Here is a 13754-nt window from a genome sequence, read left to right on the forward strand (position 1 = left end):
CAACAATTCAATCTGTTTTCTGTTCACCTGTCCTGTACTTCAATTTAAGAACCATGGCTATGTTTTTGTTGATGGAGAGATGTATATGATGGAGGAAGACGGGGGTGTATTCACTAGGAACCAAACAAGTACGTACACTGGACAAATTGAGAGGGACTAACCTTGAATTTGTCCTATAAGAAATGGTAATTTTTGTTGCAAAACATTTTGCACTAATGAATACACCTCTGTATTCTCTTGCCGATGGTTTAGTGGAGTGAAACACTGGTCTCAGGTCGGGATGGTTCACCTGTTCTAGTATGTCTCTCTCTGGCCTCCAGCCACTGTGGATGGGCCAGGCCCCTGTTCCTGCTGAACTGAGCCAGCTAACCTCACACACTGATTATCAGCACAGCAGGCACGGGAGACAGGCCCAGTGAGGGGGCAGAGAGACCACACACACACACACACACACATTCATGCAGGCACGGATGTACACACACACACACACACAGAGTAGTTAATATGCTAACACATACAGTAGCTACCCCAGCAGGAAGAGACAGCAGTGAGATAGCTGACCTACTACTCTTAATGAGGAGAGAGAGAGACCTTCACAGTTCTTTGAATACACTACATGTCCTAAACTGTACAAATGGAGACTAGTAACCAAACACAGTTTTAGTTACACACGGAGAGATCAAAGCATTCAATTTGTATTGTTTGGATGACAGGAAACAGTGGGTACACAAACACTCCCTGCTAAAACCACAAGTAAGACCAACACTTCAATTACAAGCATTGGGGAACTGGGGTCACACACACACACACACACACACACACACACACACACACACACACACACACATACACATACACATACACATACACATACACATACACATACACATACACATACACACACAGACACAGACACACACACAGAATAAAAACTGTGATGGATGACTATGAAGTCTTATTTTATTCATGTATGAATACAGTCCGAGAAGCATTAATGCACCTGGAGAGGATGAAAGACTTCCCACCTGGTCACACAGCCAGTTGATAGAGAGAAAGGAGCGACCATCAGAATCACAGACAGACATATAAACAGCCATGATAATGTCAGGCCCCACTTTATTTACAGAGTCCCAAACCGATGATCTGCAGATGGTTACGGGTAATGGATAGTTAGCTGAAATGTTGTTGACAGTTATTGAACATCTACAAACCAAATGAAGTGTTACCTAATGTCATGCTTCAAATAGGTCCATCAATGTGGAGTATTACAATGGTGTAAACACTAACTGTTTGAACTTTGGCAATACTAAAGTCCATTCTCAGAGATCCAGGCTGGGGTAAGGGTCCCAGTGATCCTCCCCAGTGCCCCCTCTCCTCTCCTGGGTTCAGACATACAGGCTGTGGCCCCAGGGCGGCAGAACTTAACCACTGTGAACATGGAGGTAAACGTACAGTGTTCACATGTGTGCTAAGTCCTGCCGCCGCGCAACCAGGTGTGTGTGTGTATATATATATAAATGTTTGTTCACACACCTTTATTCCCAATAGATCCAGGTTGCATACTTCATGCCGGCCATTGGAAATCCCTGGCAATGTGATTCAGTCTTTAGTCTTAAAAATCACTCTACCAGGAATTCCCCTGGCCGGCAGCATGGTTGACTAGACTTGAGGCATTTGTGGTGGAGGTGTGTGTCTGTGTCCATGGTAACTTGTGGTAAAAGTGTAGGTCCATGGCACACTAAGATGTGCTATCCTAAAAGACACCAGATGAAAACCCACAGATAGTTTCTGTTTAAGTCCATGAGGGTGTTGTTCTGGATCTTCCCCTGGTCCCTCCTTTCACACTGTCTACAACTCCAGCCAGCTCAGTGTGTGTGTGTGTGTGTGTGTGTGTGTGTGTGTGTGTGTGTGTGTGTGTGTGTGTGTGTGTGTGTGTGTGTGTGTGTGTGTGTGTGTGTGTGTGTGTGTGTGTGTGTGTGTGTGTGTGTGTGTGTGTTTCTTCAGCACTGTCATATCTTTGTCATTCACAGGTCATTGTTGATATCCTTTTTCAGCAGTGTGTTGTGGCTTCTTGAAGACTCCGCTTCCTGTGGCCTCTTAAAAATAGCTTTTCAAGGATAGTGTAGAGAATTCGGTCAGAAGGATGTATAGCCAAGTGGCACTCCCATTAAGATGTTATACAGTACCCTCTGTGCCCCTCTCTCTGTCACTCCCATTAAGATGGGGGTTTGTCCTAACTCTGCCTCAACCAAACCTCACAGGAGCTGGAGTTTTGTTCTTAACTCTGCCTCAACCAAACCTCACAGGAGCTGGGGTTTTGTCCTATCTCTGCCTCAACCAAACCTCACAGGAGCTGGGGTTTTGTCCTAACTCTGCCTCAACCAAACCTCACAGGAGCTGGGGTTTTGTCCTAACTCTGCCTCAACCAAACCTCACAGGAACTGGGGTTTTGTCCTAACTCTGCCTCAACCAAACCTCACAGGAGCTGGGGTTTTGTCCTAACTCTGCCTCAACCAATCCTCCCAGGAGCTGGGGTTTTGTCGTAACTCTGCCTCAACTAAACCTCACAGGAGCTGGGGTTTTGTCCTAACTCTATCCCAACCAATCCTCCCAGGAGCTGGGGTTTTGTCGTAACTCTGCCTCAACTAAACCTCACAGGAGCTGGGGTTTTGTCATAACTCTGCCTCAACTAAATCTCACAGGAGCTGGGGTTTTGTCCTAACTCTGCCCCAACAAAACCTCACAGGAGCTGGGGTTTTGTCATAACTCTGCCTCAACTAAACCTCACAGGAGCTGGGGTTTTGTCCTAACTCTGCCCCAACAAAACCTCACAGGAGCTGGGTTCTTCCTCTGCCACAGTGAATGACACGTCAAGACTGAGTTTGGTACATCCAGTACTAACAAAGTGCTATATTTAACCATTACCTAATGGACGGATATCAATTTTAGAGAGCTGTTTTATTCTAGTCTAGTGATTCTGGATCACACCATATGAGTCAGTATCAGAGCACCTTTTGGGGGGAATTCCAGGCCCTAAATAAGTTAGTCTGGTGTCTGTACACAAGGCCTGCCGTGCCAGCCAAAGTACACCCGTGTTAGCATCGCTAATGCTAACTTGTCGTCTGTATAGGCAGATGCTAATGCTAGCTGTAGCACTAAAAGCTGTAAAGTTCCTAATATACTTTTACCAAGCTGGATCTGTGAATGAAGAGTAGTGTCAGACTATAATTAGCTAATGTAGTGTGTCATTGATGTCTAACAGACCGGCGGTTTTAACACAAACCAAAGATAATAAACACTCATTACAAAATGTGTACACAGCTCACTTGATTGTGTTCAAAATGTTGATATACAGTTACTATTTATGTCTAAATGTAACTTGTATGTATTTGAACTACCCGGAGTAAATGGTCCCTCGGAGATAAGATTCCACAGAGATAAAGATTCTATACTTCATACCGGGTCACGCTGTGAACTGTGTGTAAAGCAGCCCTATGAGTGCTCATTGTTAGCTAATGCTGACAAACATCTCTGTGTAGCCTGCAGGTTGGCATGCTAATGCTAACTTTAACAAACATATCTCTCTTATCTCTGGGTAGCCTACAGACAGACCAGCCCAGCACATGCTAATAATATCTCTTGATGGGACAGACTAGCCCTATGAGCGCTTCTAATGCTAACAAACGTCTCTCGCTCTCTCTGTACTGGTGCATAACAGCCCTATGAGTACATGCTAATGCTAACAAGCTTCTCTCTTTCTGACCAAAACCTGGGTTGCTCTGCCAAACCAACGTTCTGTGCCACCACTGCTGCTCTCTGTGGGTCAATTAACCAATCAAAGCTTGATTAACAGCGCAGGACTAGACGTGATCAGGTGGCTGCTGGGAAGAAACCGAGCAACTAGAAGTTTCTGTCTGTCATTCTTCTCTCTCTAGCTCTGGTTCTCCCTGCTTACAGTATGGAGTGTGACTGACTTCAATTTGGGGACAGATTCAATTAACTGCTGAGTTATCGTTTTTGCATCATTGAGGGCCCCTGTTGTTGGTTCACATTTCAGTGGACACAGGGATGCTGCAAGTTGATTTAGAGAAATACAAACATTTCTTCACAGTTTAGGCTACAGTATGTCTAGCCTTTTATCATTGAGTTGTATCTGATGTCTTTTATTGCATCTATGCTTCTAACTGTATGAGTTACATATGAATAACTTTGCCGTCAAGACAGTTTCATGTTCATAATATTTACTAAAGCTTTAGTCTCCTGGAGACAGAAGGTCATTCAAGGTCAGCGCCCTTATAAGAAAGACCATAACTGAACCTCTTCTCTGGCAGCATATCAGTCAGTTACACTGTGTACCCATATGTACTTTCATCTCTCTCTCTCTCTCTCTCTCTCTCTCTCTCTCTCTCTCTCTCTCTCTCTCTCTCTCTCTCTCTCTCTCTCTCTCTCATATATTGGCGCCTTCTTTTCCCCATTCTAACCCCCAGCCGTTAGTACCTATGAGCTCATTCCTTCCCTCTTCCCCTCTTAATGACAGCATGGCTGGTGACGCACGCCGCCCTGCCGCCTCACCTCAAACACTTATTCAAGGGATAGACGGCTATTATCTCTCACTGCTTTCCCCCTCTCTCTCATTCTGAGTCAACGAGTTTTTGGCTAATTCTCAACTAATCATCATTTGGTAATTTGTGAATCCTGTGCGAAGCAGAGAATTGGAGGAAAATGTCATCACTGACTGAGTGATGTTCAGAAGCAGATGTATCTTAGCAATGACAAGCTGTGTGTGTGTGTGTGTATGCGTACGTAGCCTATGTGTGTGTATATGGAAAAGAGAGTATAGTGTGTGTGTGTGTGTGTGTGTGTGTGTGTGTGTGTCTGTCTGTGTGTGTGTCTGTCTCTATGTGTAGATGTGGACTCCTCCTGCCACCAATCTCTCTGTTCTCAGATATTTGGGTAGTGTGTGTGAGTTGAGCAGTAGCATTTACACAGCCGTTTACACAAGGGCATAACGCTAAGTGGAAAACACTCTGTGAAGACAGCTGGATCTCAATGTGTGTTGTCTCTAAACATATCTTCTCCCTGTGTGACTATCCAATCAGCCTCTCTCACACACACACACACACACACACACACACACACACACACACACACACACACACACACACACACACACACACACACACACACACACACACACACACACACACACACACAGTCGCTGCTGAGTACACTTCAGAGTACAATGCACACACAGTATGCATATAATCAATATACAAACAGCATTTTTTCACAATGTCCTTTAGAGCAAACACAGTGAGGTGTTAGCGGCACTCTGACCTTAGCGACTCATAAAAGGAGAACTGAATCCAAAGCGATACTGTAGCAGCCTGACATCATACTCAACTTGGTGGTGTGGACTGGCTCCCATAGCCTAATACAGAACCAACTGGACCAACCGTACCATTATGGTCTACTTTCACCAAAGTGTAATAGTGTGTTTTTACAGACTACAGCATACTGTACATCGGTGGAGGCTGCTGAGGGGAGGACGGCTCATAATAATGTCTGGAATGGAGTGAATGCTCCGTCCTCCCCTCAACAGCCTCCACTGCTCTACATAAACAGATAAATATAGACTGGAACATAATGTCTAGTTTAATTATATTTATATGTGTTACTATGGAAAACTACTGTATTGCCATGATCTACATGATGCTCAATACTGTAAATAAGCAGGGATCAGGGGTGTTGCTAAGATGACATCGTCACAAACCGGATGAGGCCTACCGTAAATTACCATGAATCCTCTTAAGCCTTTCAATCAGTCCTTCAATCAAGAGAGCAGAATCACTGTGTGGCACACTGGCTTTAACCTAGTTCTGTAGACCTACACACCTTGATACACTACCACACCCGTTCCTTTGTGTGTGCTTGCCTCCATTTCCTCCTAGTAAGTGTGTGTGTGTGTGTGTGTTTGCATGCGTGTGAGGGCTTAGTTAGTGCTGATTCCGTGACATTCAATGACATTCACAGAAAGATGTCAATGTCATTGTTATGTTTAACAGCGGTAACAGAATCAAAGCCAATTCAAAGTTCCCTGGAAGTCGAACCAACAACCAAGGGAACACGTCACATGTGGTACATTAGCATAAAAATAAAAAGTATTTCCAGACAAAAAGCTCGATGGCCGTACCAGCCCAGAACCCAGCCCAGCCCGGCCAATCCTTCTCTCCCTTCAGCCCAGCGGCTGTAACCCTACCCTGGGCCTTATCCCCTGCCAAACCCCACCACCACCGTACTTCGCCACGGACGCCCACGCCGCCTTACACACACACACACACACACACACACACACACACACACACACACACACACACACACACACACACACACACACACACACACACACACACACACACACACACACACACACACACACACACACACACACACACACCAGGCCTAGCTCCAGACCCTCATCTTCTACTTCTCCTCCACCTCTTCTCCTTCTCTTCGCCCTCTTCCACCTCCCTCTCCTCTCTCTCCCTTCCTTCCATCTATTTTTCTCCTTTTTGTCACCATCCGCCCTTGCACCTTCCCATCCCTCCACTCCTCCCTCTCCCCAATGTCCGGCGACACTTGCAGTCCTAATGAGCACAGTGTGAGAGGATAATTGATCACCCCCCCATCACTCCCCCTGCCTGGAGGTCTAGGACTGGAGGCCCAGTTAGCTCCAGTAGAGAACCATGCTGAGAGCCCCAGAGAGGGGGAGCCAGATAGCCAGAGACAGACATCCTGGCTGGTTAAACCCTTGACTAGAACCGTGATCTGTATAATTCCCTTTCATGGAGGTTCTCTCCTCTCTGGGCCGCTGTAGCAGACTTACAGGACTTCTGAACAATGACAGGAATGTTCAGAGCTCTCCCCCCCCCTCTCTCTCTGCTCCACGTCCTTCTCTCGCCTGCTTTTCCAACAAACTTTTTATGACATCCGCTGTGCTCTGTCTCTCAGCCCCCAACTAACTCAGGGCTGGTTGACAGACGTAGACAGACAGACGGACGGATAGGCAGACAGGCTTACAAAAAGAGAGAGCGAGAGACAGACTAACAGATATACGGACGGACGGATAGATAGACGGACAGACATACGGACAGACTAGACAGACTGTCACAGACAATGAAACTATTTACAGCATGACCTTTGGGTGGATGTTCACATTGGCGGCAGAGATTACTCTTAGATCAGGGCGATATGTCGCATATCCAAACGACACTTGAGTATCAGATCCAGATAAAGATATCCACCGTTCACTAGAGAAAGTAAAAAGCCTGATCCACAGGTTGTTGTACAAACAGCTGGTGAAAAGTGAAGTGGTTCCCTCCCCTGTTTGGAACATACACCTAGGCCTATATCCTCACTTAAAAAAACAAAACAAAGCTAAAGTCGTCAATAATCCAATAAGACCATTATCTGGGACAATGGTGAAAAAAAGAACATCCTATGTGATAGAAGATAGAAGTGTTACATACCTGAGAGGAGACTGTTTGCCTCTCTCTCACTCTCTTACTCTCTCTCTCTCCCAGAGACTGAGTTGAACTTCAAGGTTGTAGTGTCTCTCATTCTCTCTCTCTCTCCGTTCTGTCTCTCTCCCAGAACAGACAGTGTGTGTGAGTGCGTGTGTGTCTGGGAGCCAGACGGGTTGAGTGAGTCAGGCAGCCCAGCCCCAGCCATTGAGGGGATTCCTTTTTGTAAACGTCAAAGCTTGGGTCCACCCCTTCCCCACATCGCTGTAACACACAGGAAAGGAGGCAGGGAGGCAATTAGCTGTAATGCTGGTAATAAAGGGGCAATGCTATTTCACCAAGACTTAGCCTGGGGCTGAGAGGATAACATTTTATGGGGTGTTATTGTGTAATGTCTTGGCCCATGCTTAACATACTTTACTGTTTTAGGTTGACCTGTTTTCTTTGCAATGGACTTATGATCTTCCTTTCATGGAGGTTCTCTCCTCTCTCTCCTCTCTGGGATGCTCTTCATTTTGTGCTACTGCATCAGTAACAGATTATGCTCGAGGTGGAAAACTATGAACCAAAGTCCACAAATTCAATAAGCCTCATATTTTTGTCTATCTGTTGTTTTTATCTATTATTTTAAAAACGTACACCTTTTTCCTCGCCAATTTTGTGGTATCCAATTGGTAGTTACGGTCTTGTCTCATCGCTGCTACTCCAGTACGGACTTGGGAGAGGCGAAGGTCGAGAGCTGTGCGTCCTCCAAAACACCACCCAACTGCTTCTAGACACAATGCCCACTTAACCCAGAAGCACCAATGTGTTTGGAGGAAACACTGTACACCTGGTCAGAGTGCATTGTGCCCGGCCCACCACAGAGGTCACTAGTGTGCAATGGGACAAAGACATCCCTGCTGGCCAAGCCCTCCCCTAACCTGGAAAACTTGTGCACCGCCCCATGAGTCTCCTAGTCACAGCCAGCTGTGACAGAGCCTGGACTTGAACCCAGAATCTCTAGTGGCATAGCTAGCACTGCACTGTGCCGCTAGACCACTGTGCCACTCAGGAGGCCCTTCTTTCTGTTGTTTTTAAGCTGTCCAATTAAGTATCATGTGTTTTCACTTTCTGTTTTTGTTGTGAAGCAACAGGTGCTCGTTTAGATTTTTTAGGGACCACAATCTTTATGAGTCCTCATGGCTCTGTGAGGCTCAGTGGTTGGTAACTCTTGGGGGGGCGGGGAGGGAAGGAGAGGGCCTGTGTGGTTTGGTCCGCACCTGTCCAGAGTTTACACAGCCTCCCTCCCTGCCTCCTCTTTTCCTCTCCTCACCCCCGGGTAAGATGAGCATCTGAGAGAGGCTATTAGAGACTTTACGACTTTCCTTACTCTCTCTTCTCCTCCCTCCATCCACTCCTCCCCTACCGCCACAAGTCTCAGGGTGGGTACTGTGTGAGGAAAGAGCCTTACTTAGATGACCACGCCCCAGTAAGCACAGTGTGTACGTTACACATTCCTCACACACACACACACACACACACATATACACACACATGGGTTGTTTCTAAGCAACACTAACAAAGGCATATGTAATGATTCTTACCGTAAGGCAGATGATAACAGAGATATATTTGTCTTGAAATGGGTCTTTTGGATGACATTACAGCTGACAAATTTGATAGTGTTCATGGATTTGTGTGGATTTGTTATGTTGTCATAGAACTGTTGAATTGTGGGAAGCGTGTAAATACTTATTTTCCACCATAATTTGCAAAAAAATGCATTAAAATCCTACAATGTGATTTTCTGGATTTTATTTCTCATTTTGTCTGTCATAGTTGAAGTGTACCTATGATGAAAATTACAGGCCTCTCTCATCTTTTTAAGTGGGAGAACATGCACAATTGGTGGCTGACTAAATACTTTTTTGCCCCACTGTATGTCAGTAAAAATGTGTGTGCGTGCGTGCGTGCATGCGTGTGTGTGTGTGTATGTACGTGTGTGTGTGTGTGTGTGTGTGTGTGTGTGTGTGTGTGCGTGCGTGCGTGCGTGCGTGCGTGCGTGCGTGCGTGCGTGCGTGCGTGCGTGCGTGTGTGTGTGTGTGTGTGTGCGTGCGTGCGTGCGTGCGTGTGTGTGTGTGTGTGTGTGTGTGTGTGTGTGTGTATGTACGTGTGTGAATGTATGTGTGTAAGACTTGTCTGAAAAAAAACATGCATGGGATTGTGTGCTCAATGTGTGTGTCAGTGTGTGTGTCTGTGGTGTGTATGTGTGTAAGGGGTAGGGGGGTCATAATGGAATGCCTGTTTTGCAACATGTAGGGGTCGTAGTGCAGTGAAATGAATGTGGACGTTATGTTACTGTACATGTTCACGCTGGGTCAGTTTGCACCTTCAGCTCAGTTTATTGAGAGAAATGTGTAACACATGACTCTTATGTGTGTGATGTGTGTGTGTGTGTGTGTGTGTGTGTGTGTGTATGTGTGTGTGTCAGACCTGGGTTAAAATGTGTATTCGATTATTTGTTAGTTAAATGCTACTTTTCTGTGTATTTGAGCATTTTTAATAATGTGGCCCGAATCAACTTCTTCTATTGGAAGTATTTTAAAGTATTTTAAAATCATTTCCTATAAATAGCTTACTTATTTTAAGTGCTATTTTCAAATACCTGGGTTAAATGCATGGGTATGTAGTGTATTTTAGTATTTTCAAATGCATTCCAATACTTTCCAAGTGTATTTCCAAGTACTTTCCAAAGTTAAAATATTTATGTTTTCGAATCTGACTGTGTGTGTGTGTGTGTGTGTGTGTGTGTGTGTGTGTGTGTGTGTGTGTGTGTGTGTGTGTGTGTGTGTGTGTGTGTGTGTGTGTGTGTGTGTGTGAGGTAGTCATGTGAAGTGTCAGAGTCAGTGTGTCTCAGATAGTGAGTCACACAACTATAAGTGACTCTAAACTCAGCCCCGGGATACGAAAAAAAAAGATCCAGTTTGGTTGTCATGACAGCGGGGATCTAATTATACAAGCATTCCAGAGAGGAAATAGGTCTTCCTCTGGGAGAGTGGAGAGAGACCGTCCCTCCACTGGACCGAACTACAACCTGACTCCACTCCCTCATCTCTCACTCACTCTACACGGGGAATACACTGAGACTCAGTGAGGATGGGACCCAGATCTGTATGTGTTTCAGCAAACTTCTCAAGGTTTTGTTAGACTGGTCCCAGATCTGAATGCATGCTTTCACCAACTTCCTCTGACTACCGTTGTCATGCAGAGGACTAAATGGCTAAAACCCACACAGTGGCCTCCATCATTCTTAAATTTGAAGAAGTTTGGAACAACTAAGACTCTTCCTAGACCTGGCCGCCCATCCAAACTGAGCAATTGGGAGAGAAGGGCCTTGGTCACTTTAACAGAGCTTCAGAGTTCCTCTGTGGAGATGGGAGAACCTTCCAGAAGGACAACCAATTCTGCAGCACTCCACCAATCAGGCCTTTATGGTGGCCAGACGGAAATCACTCCTCAGTAAAAGGCACATGACAACCCGCTTGGAGTTTGCAAAAAGGCACCTATAGACTCTCAGACCATGGAAAACAAGATTCTCTGGTCTGATGAAACCAATACTGAACTATTTTGCCTGGATGCCAAGCATCACGTCTGGAGGAAACCTGGCACCATCCCTACGGTGAAGCATGGTGGTGGCAGCATCATGCTGTGGAGATGTTTTTCAGCGGCAGGGACTGGGAGACTAGTCAGGTTCGAGGCAAAGATGAACGGAGCAAAGTACAGAGAGAGATCCTTGACGAAAACCTGCTCAGGACCTCAGAATGGGGATGAAGGTTCACCTTCCATCAGGACAACGACCCTAAGCACACAGCCAAGACAATGCAGGAGTGGCTTTGGGACAAGTCTCTGAATGTCATTGAGTGGCCCAGCCAGAGCCCAGACTTGTTGAGAGATGTTGTGATTGCTGTGGTTGCTGCGAACGGTGTTTCAAAAAAGTACAGAGTAAAGGGTCTAAATATTTATGTAAATGTGATATTTCAGTTTTAATAAATTAACACAAATTTCTAAAAACCTGTTTTTGCTTTGTCATTATGGGGTATTGTGTGTAGATTGATGAGGATTTTTTTAGAATAAGGTTGTAACGTAACAAAACGTGGAGAAAGTCAAGGGGTCTGAATACTTTCCTAAGGCACTGTATATACCCAGACCAGACCCAGACAAGACCCAGAACAGACCCAGACCTGGGCACTTGGGGTCACAGTCTCTGTTCTCTTGGTACTATGTCAACAGAATGCTGTCCAGGCTCAGTGCAGGGTAGTAAAGTCAAGACCATCATGCCTCCCTCAGCCAGTCACTGAGGTCCAGATTGGGTCCACTCAGCCAGTCACTGAGGTCCAGATAGGGTCCACTCAGCCAGTCACTGAGGTCCAGATAGGGTCCACTCAGCCAGTCACTGAGGTCCAGATAGGGTCCACTCAGCCAGTCACTGAGGTCCAGATTGGGTCCACTCAGCCAGTCACTGAGGTCCAGATAGGGTCCACTCAGCCAGTCACTGAGGTCCAGATAGGGTCCACTCAGCCAGTCACTGAGGTCCAGATAGGGTCCACTCAGCCAGTCACTGAGGTCCAGATTGGGTCCACTCAGCCAGTCACTGAGGTCCAGATTGGGTCCACTCAGCCAGTCACTGAGGTCCAGATAGGGTCCACTCAGCCAGTCACTGAGGTCCAGATAGGGTCCACTCAGCCAGTCACTGAGGTCCAGGTTGGGTCCACTCAGCCAGTCACTGAGGTCCAGATAGGGTCCACTCAGCCAGTCACTGAGGTCCAGATTGGGTCCACTCAGCCAGTCACTGAGGTCCAGATTGGGTCCACTCAGCCAGTCACTGAGGTCCAGATAGGGTCCACTCAGCCAGTCACTGAGGTCCAGATAGGGTCCACTCAGCCAGTCACTGAGGTCCAGATTGGGTCTACTCAGCCAGTCACTGAGGTCCAGATTGGGTCCACTCAGCCAGTCACTGAGGCCCAGATTGAGTCCAGATAGCCAGCCACTGATGGCCAGATTGAGTCCAGATAGCCAGCCACTGAGGCCCAGATTGAGTCCAGTTAGCCAGTCACTGAGGCCCAGATTGGGTCTAGTTAGCCAGTCACTGAAGGACAGATTGTGTCCAGATAGCCAGCCACTGATGGCCAGATTGAGTCCAGATAGCCAGCTACTGAGGCCCAGATTGAGTCCAGTTAGCCAGTCACTGAGGCCCAGATTGGGTCTAGTTAGCCAGTCACTGAGGGACAGATTGTGTCTACTCAGCCAGTCACTGAGGCCCAGATTGGGTCTAGTTAGCCAGTCACTGAGGGCCAGATTGGGTCTAGTTAGCCAGTCACTGAGGGCCAGATTGAGTCCAGTTAGCCAGTCACTGAGGGCCATATTGGGTCCAGTTAGCCAGTCACTGAGGGCCAGATTGGGTCCAGTTAACCAGTCACTGAGGGCCAGATTGGGTCCAGATAGCCAGCCACTGAGGCCCAGATTGGGTCCACTTGACTTTGGTAGGTAATGAGGTTGTCTCTTTTCGCTTCTTTCACTCACTTTATTTCTCTCCCTTCACACTCTTTCCTATTCTCTCTCTCCCTCGCTCTCTTTCTTTCTCTCTCCCTCGCCCTCTTTCGCTCATACTTTCTTTCTTTACCTCTTTCTTTCTCATTTATCCCCCCTCTCTCCCTCTTTTTGTCTTCTCTCGCTCTGGTATTTATGTGTTGGCAGTCGCCATGGAGACAAGACACACAAACATTGCAGCAGAGCAGAGACAGGAAGTGCTGTGGAACCACAATGACGTCACTGCGGCTCGGTGCTCGCTCTCCACTCACCGCTCCTCGGCCAGTACGCATGCTATTATCGCTACTGAGACCGCACAGTTTTGGCCTCATTATTATTAGCATGACTTTTCAGCTGTGTCTGTCTTACTCTCATTTTCACCACGTTAGCTACATTTGTGTGGGGAAAACAGACTTGTGGACTGGCTCCTGACGGTACCCCCTGTCCACTCCGTTTGTGGTGTCTGGGAGTTGAGTGTCGGTGGACGTGTTGAAAAGTCTCAAGCAGTTTTAATATTGAAATAAAATGGGGTCCACAGTTGCCTTGTGGTATTTGGCAGTCTAAAATCTGTCTTGTGTTGTTAACTTGTTAGCAGAAGCATGTGTCCCTGATGAAAAGTGGGGCGTGTCCCTTATTGCACAGTGTTACATCAGACTGGTGGTC

At 46.6% G+C, this 13754-nt stretch overlaps 1 protein-coding gene across 1 annotated transcript in view; it reads right to left on the minus strand.

The window, feature by feature from the left end:
* The window catches only part of gng14 (G protein subunit gamma 14), a 32328-nt gene extending 24625 nt beyond the window's left edge, over window positions 1-7703 (minus strand). Inside the window, exon 1 of the mRNA XM_065010550.1 lies at window positions 7530-7703. The gene's annotated coding sequence lies outside the window, so the exon portion shown is untranslated. The remainder of the gene's footprint in view (window positions 1-7529) is intronic.
* Window positions 7704-13754: the final 6051 nt, after the last annotated feature.

This window comes from Oncorhynchus nerka, linkage group LG26 (assembly GCF_034236695.1).
Source record: "Oncorhynchus nerka isolate Pitt River linkage group LG26, Oner_Uvic_2.0, whole genome shotgun sequence".
Classification (NCBI taxonomy): domain Eukaryota; kingdom Metazoa; phylum Chordata; class Actinopteri; order Salmoniformes; family Salmonidae; genus Oncorhynchus; species Oncorhynchus nerka.